Source organism: Lycium ferocissimum, chromosome 2, assembly GCF_029784015.1.
Source record: "Lycium ferocissimum isolate CSIRO_LF1 chromosome 2, AGI_CSIRO_Lferr_CH_V1, whole genome shotgun sequence".
NCBI lineage: Eukaryota > Viridiplantae > Streptophyta > Magnoliopsida > Solanales > Solanaceae > Lycium > Lycium ferocissimum.
Genome location: NC_081343.1, coordinates 7,555,852 through 7,577,311, shown reverse-complemented (window position 1 = coordinate 7,577,311; position 21,460 = coordinate 7,555,852). Strand labels below are relative to the sequence as shown.

The 21,460-nt window shown below is 37.3% G+C and overlaps 1 protein-coding gene across 1 annotated transcript in view; it reads left to right on the top strand.

Annotated features, from left to right (window-relative positions):
* Nucleotides 1-11,449: 11,449 nt before the first annotated feature.
* The window catches only part of LOC132033446 (protein S-acyltransferase 11), a 52,235-nt gene continuing 42,224 nt past the window's right edge, over nt 11,450-21,460 (top strand). Inside the window, exon 1 of the mRNA XM_059423426.1 lies at nt 11,450-11,455. The gene's annotated coding sequence lies outside the window, so the exon portion shown is untranslated. The remainder of the gene's footprint in view (nt 11,456-21,460) is intronic.

Below are 21,460 nucleotides of genomic sequence, written 5' to 3'. Positions count from 1 at the left end.
GCGGCCACAGAATACGGCCTATATTTTGAAATACGGTCTGTATTTCTGGGCGTATTTCGCCCGCCGCCAGCTGTGTATATATATAGCGGGTTCAAGTGTTATTATTTCATCTTTTAGGTTCTTCCGATGTTGTTCATGACGACAGATGTCGGTAACGTCTAGGGTGGGTTTTGGGGCGTGACAGCATTAACCCTCGTTTGATAAATTCACTTAGGGATAAGAGGAATTTACTTGGCACAAGATTAACTGCTCTTCATATACACTCTTTTATATTTGGGAAAATCATAAAGAGAAATAGTCCTTAACTATTGGAAAATATTAGGGATTACATTAGAGGTTAAGTGTATTCATACAACGATTCATTAGAAGTATATCAAGATCAATCACCATATGATACACTTTATCTAAAGGGGGACACAACCTTAGTTTCTTTTATCCATTTATTACAACCAAAAGCAATTAGCTAATAAACAATCTATTTTCTACAAATTCAACGGAATATGAAACTAGACCGCGAGAAAGTACTATCCAACATTAGTAACTTTTTCACACCATATTCCCGGTGGGATTCGACCCCAACCTAGTTGTGCTACTATATTTGACATCGTCTGCTTTACATCATAAGTGTAATTTGAGCGTATCAACAACCACTTTACGTCGTTTAGTATGTGTAATTTGAGCGTATCATACAACCCAAACTTGAATATATACTTTTCGTTCAAGGAGGTATTTATAATCCTCTAGTTTTTTCTATCGGGAGATAAATATAATCCCTTTAGATAAACAGTTCATCAATACAGAGTTATCATAAATTTCCATTTTCTTTAAAGATATTTGACAACATTAAGAAAAGTTGTTGTCTTTTGGATTACATAGATTAAGTCAAATTAAGATACCTTTTAACTTTAATTCTTTTAAATTTAAAACAATTTAATGTTTTTTCCCTAATAAGGTAAACTGCAAATTTCCGTTGTCTTGAAAAGTCCATTTCACATTGAAATTTGCGGGAGAACTTTTACTGTATGTTCTTGTCTGATGTGTATATTCCTAATAAATATATCATGGGTGGAGACTATTTGACCAGACACGTGGTAAGTGTAGAAGGAAGTCATATTCAACCTCAAGTTAACCGATGCCAGCTTCGCTAAAGACAGAAGAATTCTTAACCATCCGAGAACTTGGTCTCGGCTCTGTTTTGGCCCATATTGGATAGCATTATTACATAATTGTACATCCAAAAAGTCCAATCTACATGCACAATCGTCTTTCTAACGCCAAAAAAGCTTCTACATATTCGGGATTTTATCTTATCACGTCCAACAACCAAGATCTTATTGCCAAATTTGTGGGAAATGTGCATGGAGTTAGTAGGGTTAGAAGGGAAGCTCGGTGCACAAAACATCCTTTATTAGTAGTATCAGTAGAGGGATAGCACCCCAAGGGGTGTGATGTATACAGTCTACCCTAATGCAAGCATTATTGACTACTTTCACGTCCTGAATTCGTGACCTAAAAGTTTGACACAGATAATAATATTGTTGCTCCAAGGCTCCTGTTCTAGCATCCAAATGGGGCCAGTTCATTACTAATTCCAGGTAATTGTGATAACCACTAGTTACAACCTACTGTTGAGAAGACCTTAGATCTACATGGCTGGCACAGTTCCATAAACTGTGCACCAATCCCTGAGATTCACATGGAAGGACCGTGAAATAGTGATTTTCCACATAGGGAAGTAGTCTTAGCTATCCCGATCAGTCGGTCCTAATGATCGAAAGGATCTCCGGGGGAACATATTTTCATACTTTAGAGATAGTCGATGCGACATATGAGGACAATACACCGCAAACCCCAATGCCCATGGTGTATAAGTTGCTTGCCACTACCACTCTTAGAAATGGATTGTAACCAGGATAAGGGCTCAAAAAGAACTTGGACGGTATAGTCGAACCGATCCCAATTTCTCAACAGAATTTCCATTTTGGCTTTGGATATGCCCAAACGCATAGAGGCTTTCGATGCCAGTTTAAAGAAGAGATCCTCCCTTACCTTCTCCAAGCTTATTCCAAACTTGCTTCTCCAAGCCTATTCCAAACTTGTACCAGTCATTTTCGATCCAACGCAGAAGCTCGAAAAAGGAAGTTTATTGGAAGGGATATAAGTGTTGTTTGAAGCAAAAGATTTTTCCGTGATCTTGGAAGCATATGCTGAGACACCTATGATTCATGAAAAGGAATAGGAGGAATTGTTTCAAAATTGGACTTCCACTTAGCTCTTGATCCCCCATCTGTTACAAACTTTAGATGCTTTAGAAAACTCGGTGTTCGCACGAGGCTTGATAACCCACCATTTGTGTTTTAAATTTCCTCATGATGTTTCAAAAACAAAAATGACTCATGTTGATCCGAGTCAGGAGTACAATTGTACACTTTTAATATTCAATTAAAAAGCCTCAATTTATTTGGGGTAATATTTTCTTGTTTGCCTGACTTTTATTGCTTAACATTTATTTCGATTGTTTTTCAGTAAAAACAAAAACAAATCTGCCAATGTCATGACATATCACAAATAGAACAAGGGAGATGAAATAAGGACGAAGAGCATGATGAATATGATGAGAGTACCATGCTACATGAGCATTTTGTTGAAGAACTAGAGCAGTTCAAAGACGGGCAAAAATCAAATCTTGACGAAACTGAGGCGGTAAATTTAGGAGACAATGATTAGGTTAAAGAGACTCGAGTCAGCGTTCATCTAACGGGCACGCAAAAGGAAGAGTTACTCCACCTACTTAGACGATTGGTAGAGGTATTCACATGGTCCTACACTGACATACCGGGACTCAACACAGTTACTGTGGCCCCAAAGTTTCCAATCAATCCATAATTCAAACCAATTAAAAAAATACCCGAAGTTCAAGCCAGACATGAGTTCAGAAATAAGGAGAAGGTGTCCAAATATAACACTTTTTAAATCCGGCTTAGCTATGAATGTGTTAAATGTGTATTAATGTGACATTTTAGCTATATGAAGTCCTATAGGAATGAGTTTGGATGCAAATAGTTATTTTAAGGTCAAGACGAATAGTGCAGTTTGTAAGATTCGATAGAATCGACTAAGTTTTCGATAAGTATAACGTCTAGCCTACTTATGTGAAAATCCATTGGGTATCAGAGAAAAATTAAAACATGAAAGTTGTACACCTTTGAAATACTTTTCCAACCATATGTGGCTCAACTCAAACGGAGCCCCGTACTAAGAGTTATGCCTATTTTCCTGAACATTATCGGCAGTCAGGACACCCGTGTGTCGCATGGGTGGAGCGCCAATTTCATGTCTCTAAACAATTTTTGGCCTTGTTCACCACTTGTGCGATGCAGGGTTGGTGCATGGGCCATGACGTGTGATGGGCGTGCGATGCACAACACTCGCACGATCTTGTTTTTTTGGTTCTGAACTATATAAGCTTCTAACTTCGTCAAAATCCTTCCCCACTCTGTTTTGGACGATTTTTTTAGAGAAAACAACCCAAAGGCTTCCCCAAAACATCTAAGGTAAGTTATTGATTAATTCCTATCATTACTACATCAATCTAACCTCAAAGTAACACCAGTTCATCCTTCAAAACCATAGATTATTGAAAACCAAAGAAAGATAAATTGTAAAAGACTTTGGGCAATCTCTTGAAGATACGTTCTTTGATCTTTAACAAGATTATTTAGAGGATTTATATTAGTGTAGGATATTAGAAACAATAATAGGCCATGGGTGATTCATGGGGGATTCAAGAACACATTTTTGGGCACGAAAAAGCCCTAGTTTTTCGATAAGGGTAGGAACTCCTAGAGTTTGGTTAAAGTTCTTTATCATTAATAATCATTGTAGAACGATTGTTGAACTTGGAGGAATACATTTGACCGGAACTTGAGGTATGTCTAGATTTCAAAAAATCCTCTTTTTAAGTATACCTACATTTTTTTAAACGTTTTGATATACATTAAAAACATTATTTGAACATATCTACTTTTAAGAATATTCTGAAAGCACGAATGATTTTTAAAATCCACTTTTGGTTGTTTTACACGTTGAAACCCTAGTTTGGTGGTTGTCCTTTTTTGAACTTATTTTCGAGTTAAAGATGGTATTTGACCAAGGTCATGCGCGTGTAAGGTCAAGCCCACATCGAACCTAACATGAATTATATTATTGTGATGAGCATGCGTTTTCCCTACTATGGATAACTTATTTTCTAAAGTTTGAATCTTTAAACATATTTTTCCTCCTAGTGGGTTTTCTTGAAATTGAATAAGGTTTCTAAATAGATTATGACTTGACATACCTCTACTATGAGAAGATGACTTGAGAATTGAATTCAGCTATAATCCATGATTGATGATTTAGTCAATATGCCATGACATTTATTTGGTTGTGTTTAGGCCTGTATGGGCTAGTTGTGCTAGTTAAGAGGACGATTGGTCATTATGGATCCTAACGTATCACTTTTGAGCATTGATGTGTCAGTCCAAAGGACTATTGACCAATATGGTGTGTAGTCCAGTGTATCTATTATTCTGTCAGTCCGGAGAAAAATTTGACCTCCGAGGCGTGTAGCCCGGTTTATCTATTGATGTGCTAATCTAGAGGATGATTAGCCTCCGTTGGATAATTGCCCCGGTGTATCAAATGATTATTCACCTGTGAGTTGGCATGTGTTGATATTTTGGTTGTCTGTGAGTGGCTTGTGGTGATCTGGAATTCGTAAGGGAAAGATTTAATGAGATGAATGGTATAATAAATTGAAATTGATATATTCATATGTCTCGGCTTTTACTGGTAATTTTACTAAGTTTACTTGCTTACTCTACCTCTAGATTTTAAACAGTTTTATTATTATTGTTTTACCAATTTGACTATATTATTTTGACATGTTAATTATTTCACCTTAGGCACTTGCCGAGTACCTAGTACTTAGGCATACCATTGTTGTTTTTTGATGGTATGTCAGGTAGCAAAGAAGTGCAGATACGTGATACACGTACGGAGTAGGAGAAATTGCTGCTTTCCAGACTTATTGGTGAACCCACATGCTTGTTCATGGGACACCCCTATATCTTATTTTATTTCTTTTAATTTCCGAGTTGCATCCCGAAGTTAGTCCATTCATTTATATATCTTAGAAGCTCCGTAGATAGTTGTCAGAATTGTGGGTAGATTGTTGAAGTCTCATATGACTTGTTGGGATGTTTGCCACATTTTATGACATCTTATTTCTATTACTTCTGCTGATTTTAATAAGTATGAGTATGCTTTCGGTTAGCCATAAATGATTATTTTAAGTAAATGTCAAAATATTATCACAAGAGATTAGATGTTTATTGATTTTATAATGTGCTTCCAGTATTGTTAATAGCATCGGATGCCTGTTACGCCTAGGGTGGGTGTTAGGGCATGACAAGCTTGGTATCAGAGCCTAGGCTTATAAGTGCCCTAGAATTATCTGTGGAGCTTTTTCTAGTGAAGTCCTCTCCATGCAGACTGCCACCTGTATGGATGTATGACTACCAGTACATTTAAGGTGTTTCTTACTTTTCTTGATTCTAGATTGTGCTATAGAGTTTGAACTACCTTTAGGATTGTTCTGACGTGTTCGATAATTCGTGACTTGCAAAAATGGCGTTAACTCTAGCGGGAGCTGCTAATCCAGGAAGCAATAGTGCTTCTGGTGCATAATCTGGCGGACGGCCTGCTAGGGTTACTAACCATGCTAATATTGAGGCCAATCTTGAGGTTGAAAACGATAATGAAGACCAAGCAGCACCACCTGCTCCAGCTACCCCTGCTGCAAGTATGGATGATATTGGGTCAATGTAGCATGAGATCTAAATACTTGCACCCTTGTGGCCTCCCAACATCAGCGTGGAAGTGAAAATCTCGCCCTTGTTGGTTGGGGAAGACATAAGAACTTTTTGGGGCTGAATCCGTCCAAGTTCTTTGGTTTGTGAGAAGAAGATGATCCACAATAATTTATGGATGAAACTTTCAAGGCTCCAAGGGTAGTGAATGTCCATGGTTCTGAAGCCGTGGAATTTGATACATATCAACTAAAAGATGTTACCTATGCTTGGTTCGAATTGTGGGAGACTGAGGGAGGTACCAATGCGTCGGCTCCTACTTGGGCGGAATTCCAGGAGACTTTTATGGAGAGGTTTTTGTCATATTAGGAGAGGTTTGCTCTAGCTACTAAGTTTGAGAAGATTGAGCAGGGCACAATGTCTTTTCCTGAGTACAGTGTGAAGTTTACTCGGTTAGCAAGGTATGCTATGTACATGATTCTAATGGAAAAACATAAGTTGAGTAGGTTTGTGGTGATTTGGCACCACGTATTAGGTCTGTGAATGATGCTGTTGCTATGTCCCCTACTTGCACCTTTTCATCTTTGGTTGGGTTCACTGAACAGAAAGAAAATTAGAGAGGTCAAGAAGTGTTGGAGGAACAACAGAGTAAGAAGGCCCAATTTGCCGGTGGTTTCAGTGGTGCATATGATGGAGGGCAACGGAAAGGGTATTATGCACTTGATCAATATGTTGCTCAGTCTAACGTTGGTGTTCCGTTTGGTGGACAAGGGTGGAGAAGCGACAATCAGAATAGTTATTCCTAGTGTAGAGATAGACAGTCGTCTAGATGGGAGCATCGTTTTTGCCATCATTGTGGTTTAAGGGGTCATATCAAGAAAGATTGTAGGAACTGGCTGCATGATCTATCTGGGTTCGACTCTTTCTTATGTAAGTCAGTACTTTGCCCTAGAATTTGGTATGGAACCCAAACAATTGTTCGAACCCTTTTCTATGAATACCTCTGCTAGTGTCTTCGTTACTGCTTCTAGAATCTATAGAAACTGTGTAGTTGTAGTTAAGGGTCGTGAGACCAAAAAGAGTAGTTCAAAGACGGGCAAAAATCAAATCTGGAAGAAACTGAGGCTGTAAATTTAGGAGACAATGATGAGGTTAAAGAGACTTGAGTCAACGTTTATCTAACAGCCACACAAAAGGAAGAGTTACTCGACCTACTTAAATGATATGTAGAAGTATTCACATGGTCCAACCCCGACATGCCGGCACTCAGCACAGGTATTGTGGCCCAAAAGTTTCCGATCAATCGTAATTCAATCCAATAAAAAAAAATTGAAATTTATGCCAGAAATGAGTTTGAGAATCAAGAAGGAGGTTTTCAAAGAAATTAAGTTTAAAGTCATTGAGGTGACCAAATATTCTACCCTGCTGACAAATAGTCCTAGCACCGAAGAAGAATGGAAAGATCAGAATATGTGTGGACTACGGAGACCACAGAAATGTCAGCCCGAAGGACAACTTTCATTGCCCAATATCCACATATTCATTGAAAATTGTGCCAATCATGAGCTATAATTATTTGTGGATTGTTTTGCGGGTTATCATCAGATTCTGATGGATAATGAAGATGCAGAGAAAATAACTTTTATCACACCCTGAGGGATCTACTATTACCAAATGATGTCGTTCTGTCTCAAGTATTTCGGTGTCACATACATGAGAGCAATGAGAACTATCTTCGATGATATGATTCACAAATAAATAGAAGTATACATGGATGACATCATAATAAAGTCCCGCGAGAGTTTGGACTATTTATCGCATTTGCAGGAGTTCTTCAACATACTTCAGAAGTATGACATGAAATTGAACCCAGCCAAGTGCACTTTCCGGGTGCCTGCAGGAAATCAAGTGGTTTTCGCTGTTAGCCAGAGGAGCATAGAGTCAGATCCTTCAAAGATTAAGGCCATCAAAGATCTCCCACCCCTAAAAATAAAGAAAGAGGGTATGAGCTTCCTTGCAAGGCTAAATTACATCAGTAATTTCATAGCCCACGGTGATATGTTAAACCAAAATCAAACTGCTAAATAAGGACACACTTGTGGAATGGATGAAAGAGCATTAAAGGATTTTGACAACATCAAGGAATATCTATTCAATCCTCCCGTACTGGTACCGTTAAGACCCCAAAATCCTTTGATTCTATATTTATCTGTGCCGGGAAATGTGTTTGGGTGTGTATTAAGACAACATAATAATACATCATAGAAAGAGTTAGCCATCTACAACCTGAGAAAGAAGTTCACACCTAGCGAAGTCTGGTACACTTTAGTTCAGAAGACTTGTTGGGCTCTGACATGGGTTGCCCAAAAGCTGAGGCGTTACTAATCATCCTACAGTAGTCACCTCATATCCTGTATGAATCCGTTAAAGTACATCTTTCACAAGGCCATGCCTACAGGTAAATTGGCCAAGTGGAGAATGCTTTTGAGCAAGTTCGATATTGTATATGCGGCCTAGAAAGTTATCAAGGGACAAGATCTGGAGGATCATCTTACATAAAATTCTATTGACGATGAGTATAAGCCTCTAGAAACATACTTCCCTGACAAAGAAGTGGCAGTTCTCATCGAAGATATCTCTGAACCATATGCTGGATGGAGGATGTTCTTCAATGGAGTCATCAATTACAAAGGATCTGTTATCGAAGAAGTCTTAGTGTCAGAATCTAGTCAACACTACCCGATGTACCGCAAAACTTAACTTTCTGTGTACCAACAACATTGTCGAATACAAAGCTTGCATCTTTGGTCTCAGGATGGCTCTCTAAATGGACATCTAAGAATCATCAGTGATAAGAGACTCGGACTTATTAATCCATTAATTCCAAGGTAAGTGGGCGACGAAGAATGCAAAAATCCTGCCATACCTGTACCTCGCAAAGAAGCTGTGAAGAAGATTCAGGAAGATTAAATTCAAAAATACCTCAAGGGCATATAACGAGTTCATCGATGCCCTCGCCACCATATCATCTATGATAGAACATGCTGAGAGAAACTACATTAATCCGCTCGAGATAAGTTTAAATGAACAATATTCATACTATTCCCACATGGAAGCAGAGTAGGGTGGCAAGCCGTGGTACTCTGATACCATACTTAGCATATTTCCTAGGGTGCCTAACACCTTTCCTGTGATATTACCAGAACCCTTACCTGTTTCTTTGGTATTTAAAAGGTTTTCTAAATTAACCTACAAAATAGTGTTCTAATTTCCTATAATTAATTAGGTGGCGACTGTGGTGTTCGATATACAAGGAGTCAATTAATGAAAGTAGCTTTTGTACACAAGTGTAAAAGTGAACCGTAACAATAGTTTTGTGCGTTGATAGGCTGAAGTTAAAATCTCGATTCAAAACATTCATATTTGTATCTAACTATGCTTGATGCTAGATTACTATTTCAGATGCGGGATATCACGTTGGTTCACAATCGTTATGTTATATGCGATATATGGTGATTTTTTTGTTTTTCATTGACCCCTTTCTTAGTCGTGAAACATAAATTCTTTATAGTTTCTTTTCATTAATGGATGGGTTTTCTTGTCCCTTGGTTTATAAGATTTTTTTATTTAACATTGTTCTGCTAATATATCTTACATGTTATAAAATAGATGGTCTATATTTCATGAGGAAATTTTCACTTTATCAATATCCTAAGGGAGTCAAAATATTTCTGCCCAGACATGATGCATTCAGTTGAAATTGAGATGTAAATAATATTTGCACTGTTTAGGGAGCTAAGCGTATAAAGAAAAGTGTTAATACAGATAAAAGATTATATCAACACAATATATCTCTCAATTGATATTCTTGGTGTCAAATTCTTATTGTACATGCATTTGGGAATAAAATTATGGCAATGAGAAAGTAAGAACATTAAAATCTTTCTACTTAGAACTTTCCGCAACACTGTCTTTTGTGTCAATCACAGAATATGTCAGTTCCAAATTCAACCGATTGACATAGAAACCAATTAGTTCTGTTCCCTCAAAACCTCGTCGTTTAACTACAAGTTCAATCCAATCTTCATAAAATCCAAAAACTCCATCTATGTCCTTTTTTAACTTGATGAGATGGTTAGCTCCTGTGTCTTGATCCCAAATAGGAATCATGACTTCACCTTCTTTCTTTGCTATTACTGCCACTACAGGATCTAAGTTCTGGAAGAGGTAATTCAGATCACTTTCGACAAATCTTACACCTCTAAAATTCTTCATCAACCATTTCACCAGAGGAAACTGGCTCTCAATTTTATTCTTGCCTTTCTTCCACAACATTGCATATATTTTGGAAATGAAACTCTTACACCTTAATAGTTTGAAGGTACAACCTGTAATTGGATGTATACTTTTGTATGTAGGAGGTATTTATAATCCTCTAGATTTTATATCGGCAGATTTATTTAATCCTCTAGATAAAGAATTCATCATTACGGATTAATTATAATTTTCTATTTTTCTTAAAAGATATCGGACAACATTAAGAAAAGATGTTGTGTTTTAGATTACATAGATTAAGTCAAAGTATGATACCTTTTACTTTATTTGTTTTAAATTTAGAACAATTTATTATTTTTTCCTAATAAGGCAAATTACATATTTCCACTTGACTTGTCTTGAAAAGTCCATTTCACACTTAAATTTGTGGGACACCTTTTACTGTATGTTCTTGTCTGATGTGTATATTCCTAAAAAAATATATCATGGGTGGAGACTCTTTGACCGGACATGTCGCAAAAGTAGAAGGAAGTTATAGTCAACCTCAAGTTAGCCGATACCAGTTTGGCTCAAGATGAAAGAATTCTTAACCATCTGAGAACTTGGTCTTGGGTCTGTTTTGGCCCATATTGAATAGCATTATTACATAATGGTACATCCAAAAAGTCCAATCTAGATAAATAATCATCTTCCTAATGGCGAAAAAGCTTCGAGATATTCAGGATTTTATCTTATCACGTAAAGTATATCCCCAAATTTATGGGAAGTGTGCATGGAGTTAGTAGGGTTAGAAGGGAAGCTTGGTGCACAAAACATCCTATATTAGCAGTATCAGAAGAGGGGTATCACCCCAAGAGGTGTGATGATATAGCCTACACTAATGCAAGTATGATTGACTACTTTCTCGACTCGAACCTGTGACTTATAAGTAAGATGGAGACAACATTACCGTTGCTCCAAGGCTCCCCTTCTACTTAGGGTTAAACTATCCTATAAATATCCCTCTCTTCCTACCATTGGATACCATTGGGGAAGTCAGCTTGTTGATGTGTCGTGTAATTTCGGCACATTTGATGCTTTTAACGGAGAGTTTTCCTTGTTTTCAAGCAAGTTCGTGTCGTTTTGATGTGTTTTTGTCATGTTGCAGGTGTTCAGTGTATTTATAGCAAAAGTCGGGGAATTTAGTAACAAGAGCAGAAAAAGATGTGCAAAAAGTGGAAGTGACTGAAAATGGAATTTTAAGGAGGAAAAAGACGGTCCGTATATTATTTACGGCCCGTCAATTCTGGTGTAAAACAGTTATAGAAACAGCTGTTGGGAAGAAAGAATTTAAGGCAGGAAAGTACGGACCGTAAAACCCCACTGTCAATCAACAACAGCTAGTCCAAGTCTGAAGCTTAACTTCACGGTCAAGATATACAAACCGTAAATGTTTTATGGCCCGTGAATGACGGGCATAGATTCAAAGAACAGGCATCAATTTTACGGACAGGAGAAAGAGATTTCCGGACGGTATAATATTTATGGTTCGTATAATGATCCGACGGGGGCAATTTTGTCAACTTTTTTTCCACAACTTGGACCATTATAAATACTTGATGTAGGGTTTTTGTAGACTATTCTTGATCAGATTTTAGTTTTAATTCCTTAGCATTGATTACTCATAGTTTTTGGAAGTCTTTTTGGAGAACAAACAATTGTAATTACTTTCTTTCAATTCCAATCAATCAAAAGTAAGCTTATGATTTCTATTACCTTATTGTTCTTATTCTACTATGAGTTGCTAATTTCTCTACTAAGGTTGTGAACCCTAGGATGGGTGTTTTGTGATTAGAGATTGGGATTGATATACACACAATGGATTGTTAGGGTTTATTTATTCCTTGTTCTTCATTCATAATTGATGGTTGCAAATATTGATTAAAGCGATAAACTTTTCTTAACTTGGGAAAGTGAGTAGGGTTTGGTAGGAATAAATAATAAGAACTCAAGGCTTTAACCCTTGTTGAATAAATTCACTTAGGAATAAGATGAATTTACTTGGCACGAATTAATTGTTCTTCATATACACTCTTTTATATTTGGGAAAATCATAAAGAGAAATAATCTTTAACTGTTGGGAAACATTAGGTATTCAATTAGAGGTTAAGTACATTCTGATAACGATTCATTAGAAATATATCATGATCAATCACCATAGCATACACTTTATCTGAAGGGGGGACACAACCTTTGTTTCTTTTACCATATATTACAATCCAAGACAATTAGTTAACAGTTAGTCATAAACAACCAATCTTCTATAAACTCAACGGAATAAGAAATTAGACCTTAAGAAAGTACACTACGACATTAATAACCATTTCACACCATATTTCCTGTGAAATTCGACCCCAACCTAATTGGGTCACTATATTTGACATTGTCCGCTTTACATTATTTAATAGGTGTAATTTGAGCATATCAATTTTTAGTGACGTTGCCAAGGAGTATGATTTTGAAATTACTAAATATTTTGTGCTTTGCTTAAAGGCTTGTTCTATTCCATCACACCTTGTTTGCCGTATACTGTGAACTAGGTGATCATGCAGAACAACAATAACAATAACAGATGTGGAGCTGCTAGTAACAACAGGGTGCAGGAGGTTAATCAAAATCAACCGCCAGTCGAGGTTGAGAACCCATTTGCTGATATGTTAGATAAGACAGAAGATGCTTCTGCTATTGCTCCACCTAGGGTTACTATGGAAAACTGCAAGATTGTCTCCACCATTTACCAATTGCTCAAGCTTAAGGGCTAATTTTGGAACTCCATCGATGATGACCATCACCAACATTTGAAGAATTTTGTGGGCGTGTGTGCCCAACATGTGCAGAATGATGTGTCTGCTGATGCTATTCGGCTAAGAGTTTTCAAATACTCTTTAGCTAGTGGAGCTAGAGTTTGGTTTGAAAAGCTGCCATATAACACTATTCATACATGGCCAGAGTTGGTTGCTATGTTTCTCAAAAAGTGGTTCCCTTTGAGCAAGAGAGGGAAAATTCGTGACAAGATTTATGACTTCAAGAAACTACCGGGGGAACAACTCTTTGAAGCATGGGAGAGGTTTAAAGAATATTTACAAAAGTCTCTAAACCATGGTTTTCCAGATAATATATTGATGGAGAAGTGATGTAACGACCCGTTTCGTCGTTACCGTGAATTTCAAGAAAAACTCGCAACTTCGACTCTTTAAAAATATCTTTGATTCAGTCAAACTTCTGAAAATCTCTAACTGATTAAACGCATCGTGCGTGTTGCGTGAGAGTATTGAATTTGGGCCACCAGGCCCAATGGAACCGCCACAACGACTAGCATACCACAACAGCGGTGGCGCTGTAGCGGTGGACTCACCGCCGAAGCGATGAAGGGGATTGGTCAAGGGACCGCCACAGCGGTTCCTATGCCGCCTTAGCGGTGCCGTCGAAACATTTCTCAGACCGCTATAGCGGTGACGTACAGTGATTTTTCCTATTGAAGAGTTCATTTCAGGATTTAGCCCCATTTTCTCAAAACCCTAAAGTTCAGCCGCTATTACGGTTCGCATTTTCACGGGCAGGGTTAGCGCTCGGAAAAGCTACTTTGAACTTGTTGGTGCTCTTTTAGACTTTGTTTTAAAAGAGTCGTCACCTAATTTTTTGAAAATTAGGAAAACCAGTTTTGAAGGGTTCATACATCGTTAAAAATCCTTCTTAATCCAAAGTTCTAGGTAAGGGTTCGGGTGATCCCCTAGGGAAGGTGTTAGGCACCCTAGTATTAAGGATCCGTACTATACGGTTGACCTTCGAATTCCAATGTGTGAGTATTTCATGAACTGTTTATTTGGTGTTTATTTCCCGAAAACAAAAGTCTGTCATTGTGCATATCATTTTTTTTAACAAAAAGTTGAATATATTCCCTTTACATATAGGGTATTTAGGCTCGGATTTATAATAACCGGATAAAATTAGTTACTTTCATATATAGGGATAATAGTGATTTTTTTGCAAAGGTACAAAGTCTTTTGAAAAGGGTGGGATGAATAAATTTGTTCATGCTAGACTCATACATGGTCCAGGTTAGTTCGTTTAGTACGTTTTTTTAGAACGTCCTTATCTTAAAACTTTATGTTTATAAATAGTTTGCGCGGATTCAATTTGCAGGAGTCTGATTTACATAACCAACTGAGTTTTGGCCCTTGAAATTTATCTTTGAAAACCAAATTATTTATAACCTAAGCATATTGTTTTAACATGGGCTTTATCCCATACTTATGTTCTCCGCTCTTTTAAAAATGGCCTGTTGCGTTCTGGCCCCAAATCTCGCGTCTTTCTTTAGTTACTGGGCTAAGCCCAAAACACATTTTCACTTATTTCTTTTTTGAAAAAATTGGTTAAGTCAGGCCTAAAAATACAATCTTTGGGTTGGGCCTTGGCCCTTAAAAAAACTCCATCTTTTATCTGAATTAATTCCAGAAAACATGTTTGTTTTGATACATAAATACGCTACATATGCATATACTTAAAGATCATTTCCCGTCAGACTTTTGTCCAATATAAAGAACTCATTTCTGATAATTTTTGAAAGCGTAGCATTTACATATATTTTCTCTGCCTGGACTGAAAAAGAGTTTTTTGAGAACTGAATTTACAACTAGAAAATGTTCTTTTTTTTTTTTTTTTCTTTTAAAAAAAAAGGTTTAAGCCTGGTTTTAGGAAAAATGATAACAACATATATTTTAGTAAGGACGAAACTAATTCTCTCTATTCCTTTACTGTTTTAGCCTTTTTTATTCTCTTAGAAAGTGTTTATACTAATTCGAGTTTTGAAAATCACGTTAGGGCCTAAGGTCGAACTAAACGGCATATGCACCGTTCACCTAAGATGCCTAGTCCAAACATAAATGATTCCAATAACAATTTGAGTCTTTACAATCATACAAATACAACAATCACAAGGAAGCTGGCATAATGAAATTTAAGGAGAGAGAGATATGTTAGGGGTGTACCAAATTCCCCCGAAAAGAGTATTTTTTCCCATGGTTGGGCCTTCATGCCATTCTCACCTATGGTTGGGCCTTCAATAATATTAGCTTCCCTTTCCCTTCTTGGACTTAATATTTTTTTGAAAGAATATTCCTATTGGGCTCTTAGCCTAACAGGCTGGTTGGACTCTGGCCCAAATGACCAAGTAGTAGGAGAAGGGAAAAAGAAAAAGAATCAAATTAGTCTATGTTTGATGATCCTATTTCTGGCATAACTATACACACATATGCATATACATCCCATTTGATTACAAATTCACAACTAAAGGATTTGATTACACACTATTAGCTTCATGAAAACTCTAAATCATACCATACCAATGAGAAAAGGTTGTCACCACTCTTATTCCTGACACCGCACAAGTTCCAAGGGGTTTCATGAACCCCAAGCATGGCTGGATATCGGGGAGTGGCTAGACCTATCCCCCAAACCACCTCAAACTCTCAAAACCCAGTGTTGCCATAGTATACAATCAGAGTCCCAAAGTTGTGCACAAGCATCATTGCATGGGAACCAATAAAGTAAACTCAAAAATCATGGCAAAGAAACTGAGACAAATATTGTAATGCTATGATGCATATAGAAATAACACAACAGTTTCAGGATACTTAGTCAGATAAGTGATACAACAAGCCATACTCTTTTATTTACATATACATGCTGCCTATAATTGGCCTATTTTTCTTATATACACATAGTATACTTATGATATACACATGTGATGTGTATAGCAAGTGTATACCCTGTGTATATTCCTCTTTCTTTTCATTAACCTATGCATATTTTGTGTATATCCACACTCTATGTGTTCAACTTTAGACCTCGAGATTACTTTATTCACTTAATCAACCTTTGCCCCTTAAAACAAGTGTCCAAATATATAAACTCAGAGCTGATTCAAGTTTAATTTAATTCCTATACTTCTCAACTAAATGATTCACTAATTTTCCATATTAACAGGCCACATAGTAGTAAGTGAGAGTTGCCTAAGTGTAATAACAGGACCACAGTAGAAGGATGTGGAAAAAGAGGAAAAATCTTGTAACTTATGATCACCAAAACAGGGTTGGAACACCAAGAAGTCTGAAACATGGGACAACATTAACTGAACTGAGCCTGTACAGTTCATATTCTCAGAAGAAAACACAGAAAAGGGCCTTTATCTAAATCAAGCAACACTAAGAGCACATTCATAACAAAATTTCATATAAGCTGCCACTTGGAGCAAAAAGAGAAAAGACCGGCTATGTATGTCAACAAATCCCCAAAGAAATGACATAAGTTCAGAACAATTCTTTACTGACTCAGATTTTTTAAAATCCTAACAGGGGCATTTATTTTTAACAGCCTTAAACTAGCTCATTACTCTACCAAAAACAAAGATCATCTTCTTAAAGTAACCAGTTCCCTTTTTTCTCAACTTTCTAAATGCCTCCAAACCTTTAAACAAACTAATTTTCCCAACTCTTTCTATTCCCAAGCCTGAGATAAAATGGTGAGATATAAGGAGGGCCAATATACCCTCAAGACAGGAGTTCCCCCATGGTCCATAGGTTGATCATGACACCCCTCATTTGGAGGGTAGATACTATGAGTCAAGCTAGGCTTGACTCTTCCCTGCCCCCTCTTTGAGGTGTCTTGAAAAGCCCATCCTAAGCCAAGTGGTTCATATTGCCTTTAAGAGTACTTACCATATCCCTAAATAACAACATCAAACCAATTCCAGCCTAACACTATTCATTTTTTGGAACACAGATACAGTACTCAATTATCTCATCTCTATAATTCTATACATGATATGATTCTGAATAACTCCAACAGCATAGGATAAAATCTTACCAGACAGAGTATAACTTTACCCTTTTATCCAAGTTACCTTATAATGCCCACTAAAGTCTAAATGCCATAGTTTAGGTTTAGGGACAAAAAGTTCTTACCAACCTTGGAATAACTAAATGCCCTTTTCCTAAGTTCAAACCAAGGTTAGTACATCACATAAACAAGTCCATGCATAAATGCATCACACAGGTTTTAAACATATTCATCATGAAGCAAATAGAAAAAAGCAAGCAGTTTTTTTTTTTTAATGAAAACCACCAAGGTGGCATTTTATTCAAAACAAAAGAGACTGTACAAAATCAAAAAGAAAGGAAAAAATAAAAAGATCAAAACATGCAGAATTAACAACCAAACCAATCTAATCAACTAGAAACTCCTAGATACTTGATTTTCCTCCAATATTCACACCTCAAAGCTCTCACCAGGTGTATGGATTTCAGTCTGTGAATTTTCTTCTAGAATCCAGGTGTGTAGTTCATCAAGCTTCAAAGGTTGTCAAGTTGCACTCAGAAAAGGGAATGCCAAACAAGAACACACTCATATATTAGTTAGCATCCTTCACATAGGGAATGAGCGTGAAACACACTAATACCAACCTATATGAAATCTGTCAACTAATGTATAAGAGATGATATGGAACTTAGGCATTCTGGAAAAAATCTGCAACTCTTGAAGACTGCAAATTTGCTTAAGTTGTTGTATGATCAGCTGCGACATCAATGCCATGCCACCCTAAACTTGGAAGTTGCAAGCTGCTCAAACTGTTGATGATCTGCTGCACAGCCTGCATAGTTGATCAAGCTGTTGTTGATGTGCTGCACTGCTAGTAGGTTGTTACAATTATTGTATCAAGTCCTTCTGTCCCTTGTGTATCTGATTCTCAAGTTAGGAACTTGAGCTTTATCCATGTTGATTAACTTCCTTGCCACACTAGGTAATTCCTGAAAATTATGAACCGAACTCGTACCTACAAAATTAACGCCTAAGTTAGTCAAAAATCTGCCACTGCATTCCCTTCTCTGAATATGTGCTGAATCAGTGAGGTCTGATTCCTCCTTCTTCTATTGATCTCCTTAACTATTAGAATAATGCTCCAAGGCACTTCCCATTCACTAGATATAAACTTCTTCATGGATAAGGAGTCAGTTTCAATTATTAATGGCCACAGGTTGTGAATTTCACAATATGCAACACCATCCCTTAGAGCCACAGCTTCTACAATCAAACTTGATCCATCATCAGTAAGTTTCTTTCCTTCAGCATATATAAGATCACCACAGTTATTTCTCACAAAAAAGGCAGCTGAACTAGGACTAGGATTACCTTTTGCTGCACCATCAGTGTTCAATTTGAACCATCCTGTAGGTGGAAAGTCCCATCTTACAACAACACAGGTAATGCCAGGTTGGAAACTTTCCATAGGTTAAACTTCTAAAAAAACAAAAACATGGATTCAGACCCTAGTGAGTGACTTACCTCTTTAGCACTTAGTTAATAGCAGTCTTATTCCCTCTAATTAGACAAAACTGTGATAGACTCTTACCCTTTGTTTTAACTTAATTTTAAATAGCATGAAATCTCCAAAATTCCCCCAAGGCATGATAACTTCTACCTGGACCTCACTGAATAAAATGGTGGCTTATATGGGACTCATAACTGAACTATATTGACTTCTGTGAGAACAACACAATGACCTATGCATACACAACTCTTAAACATATATATATATATATATATATATATATATATATATGTATATATACATATATATATATATATACATACATACATATATATATATATATATATATATACATATATATATATATATATATATATATATATCCGGAAACAACAAGTGTAAGCCAAAGCATCGTATATGTTGTACAACAAAATAGAAGTCGTCAAGGCTACATGACAATCCTAACTATATATAACTGTCTACAGACCTCTAAAGGAGTACAAAGCTGTAGAAAGGACGGGACAGGGCCCCGTCATACCCATATATACACATCAAAAATAGCATACCACAATGGACAGCAGCTCCGAACCAAATGGAGTGCACCGACTACTGCTGGGTGGAAGTCCTATTGAGCTGGACCGCCTGACTGTCTACCTGAACCTGCGGGCATGAACGCAGCCCCCCTATCAATAGAGGAGTCAGTATAAATAATGTACTGAGTATGTAAGGTATGAAAGCAATATAAAAGTAGCAGTAAGCATATCATAAGTCTGTAAAGACTCAACCCGGGTAACTGAATGTACCTGAACAACTCTATATAACTGAAAGAACCTCTAAGGGCATATCATATGCATGTATCTTTGAAAATCATATAAATATACAAGTAGTATCGTACCCGGCCTTTATACTATAGGCTCGGTGTTATCCATACCCGGCCATGATAGGCTCGGTGTCATCCATACCCAATGCGGGCAGTGGTGTGCACAATAGGTGCCATACCCGACCGACTATAGCGCGGCTCGGTGTGAGAAAATAGTTGTACATATATATAAATGCATGAAAGACTCGTGAAACATCACTCTAAACTCTGGAACTATAGACATGAACTATGTTTGAATATACATACGAAGCCAAAGATACAAGTATCTCTAGAGCATCTAAGAATAGAACTCTTTGGAATTTGATTCGTTTACTTCTTTCGTTCGTATCATAAGGATCATGCCAAAATAAAGGAAAGTGATAGCCTTAACATACCTCGAAGTCTATCTAAACGTCCAACGTCTACTTCTCAAGCTCGTACGTCTACAACCAAGATAACATAGGTTATAATTAGATCATTTACATCACTTACTATCCAATTCAAGTACGAATGAAACTTAACGAAATTTGGATAGTATTTCCCCTATAATTCTTAGTCCAATACAATTCCAAAACAGCCCACAACACCATCAACAACAACAACAACATCACATAGCAACATAAACAAGTAATAATCTCTCCAAAACTCCAAGCAAAAACCACCCTCAAGGCAGCCACATCAACAACTAGTTTACACCCTTCATGATATAATTCCCTTCACTTTAGATGAAGAAATTCTTCCATAAACAACTTAATTAACAAGAATAGGGGATGATACATACCTTAAAATCTAGAAAAATCAACTAGAACCTTAGCTTCAAGCTCCAATAATCAGCCCCACATTCAAACATCAATTCTACAACTTTTTCTTAACCAGCTTCCAACTTGTAAGATCAAATCTTAGTTTAATTTGAAGAAATTTATCTTGGAAGGTTTAGGGAGCTTTAGGAGGGTCTAGGGGTCTGTGTATGACGAAAAATGAAGGTCAGGTCGAGTCCCCAACTTATATAACAAAATACAAAAGTTGACACCACCTCAAGTTGACGGTGGTGTCAACATGCTCGACGGCGGCATCAACATGCTAATGGCGGCGTCGACATGTCGACGGTCATCAACTTGCCGTCGTTGAGGTGCCACAACCCCTGATTCTCAGGTGGCTTAGCATCAAATTAGTCTTGAGCACCATCAACAGTGTTGACAATGGCGTCAACATGTTGACGGCTCGTCAACTTGTGGCGTCAAGTTGCACAATGCATCCTTCCGTCCGTCATTGATTCGCTTAACCTCTAATCCTTTTAATACTTCTAATACTTAAACTTAGCCATTCGTGTACAAAAGTAAAGCATGTCTAACATCCCATAATCTTGAAGGAAAATCCCAAAACTTAAAGCCAAAAATGATTAGCGTACTATAGACTAAAGACGTATCGAAATGGAAGATGTAACATTCACCCTCCCTTAGGAACATTCGTCCTCGAATGTTTAGTCTATAGAGTCTTATAGAAATTTTGGCAGAGTCTCGTCTATAACTGTACCACTACCAACCTATCATACAGCAACCCAACAATACAAAGCCTCACGGGGCTACACGGAACAACAATAACTATGGCCTCACACGACCAAATAGAATAATTATAAGTACATCACATACCTGAAGTCTGGACTTCCTCGGAAGATGAAAAAAGATGTGGATATCTGGATTTCATGTCATTCTCAGCTTCCCAAGTCATTTTCTCAATAGTATTATTCCTCCAAATCACTTTAACGGAAGCCACATCCTTAGTTTGCAACCGGCGAACTTGTCTATCTAATATAGCCACTGGGGTTTTCTCGTACAACAACTGCTCGGTAACCTGGACATCATCTACTGGTACGACTCTCGAGGGATCTCCTATTCACTTAAGGAGTGTGGACGAATGAAACACTGGATGCACAGTCTCTAAATCGGAAAGTAACTCCAACTCATATACTACCTTACCTACTGTATGGATGATTTTGTACGGCGCAATTATCAAGGACTTAGTTTACCCTTCTTGCCAAATCTCATCACGCCCTTTGTAGGAGACATCTTCAGGAAGACCCAATCGCCTACCTCGAAATCGAACTTACAT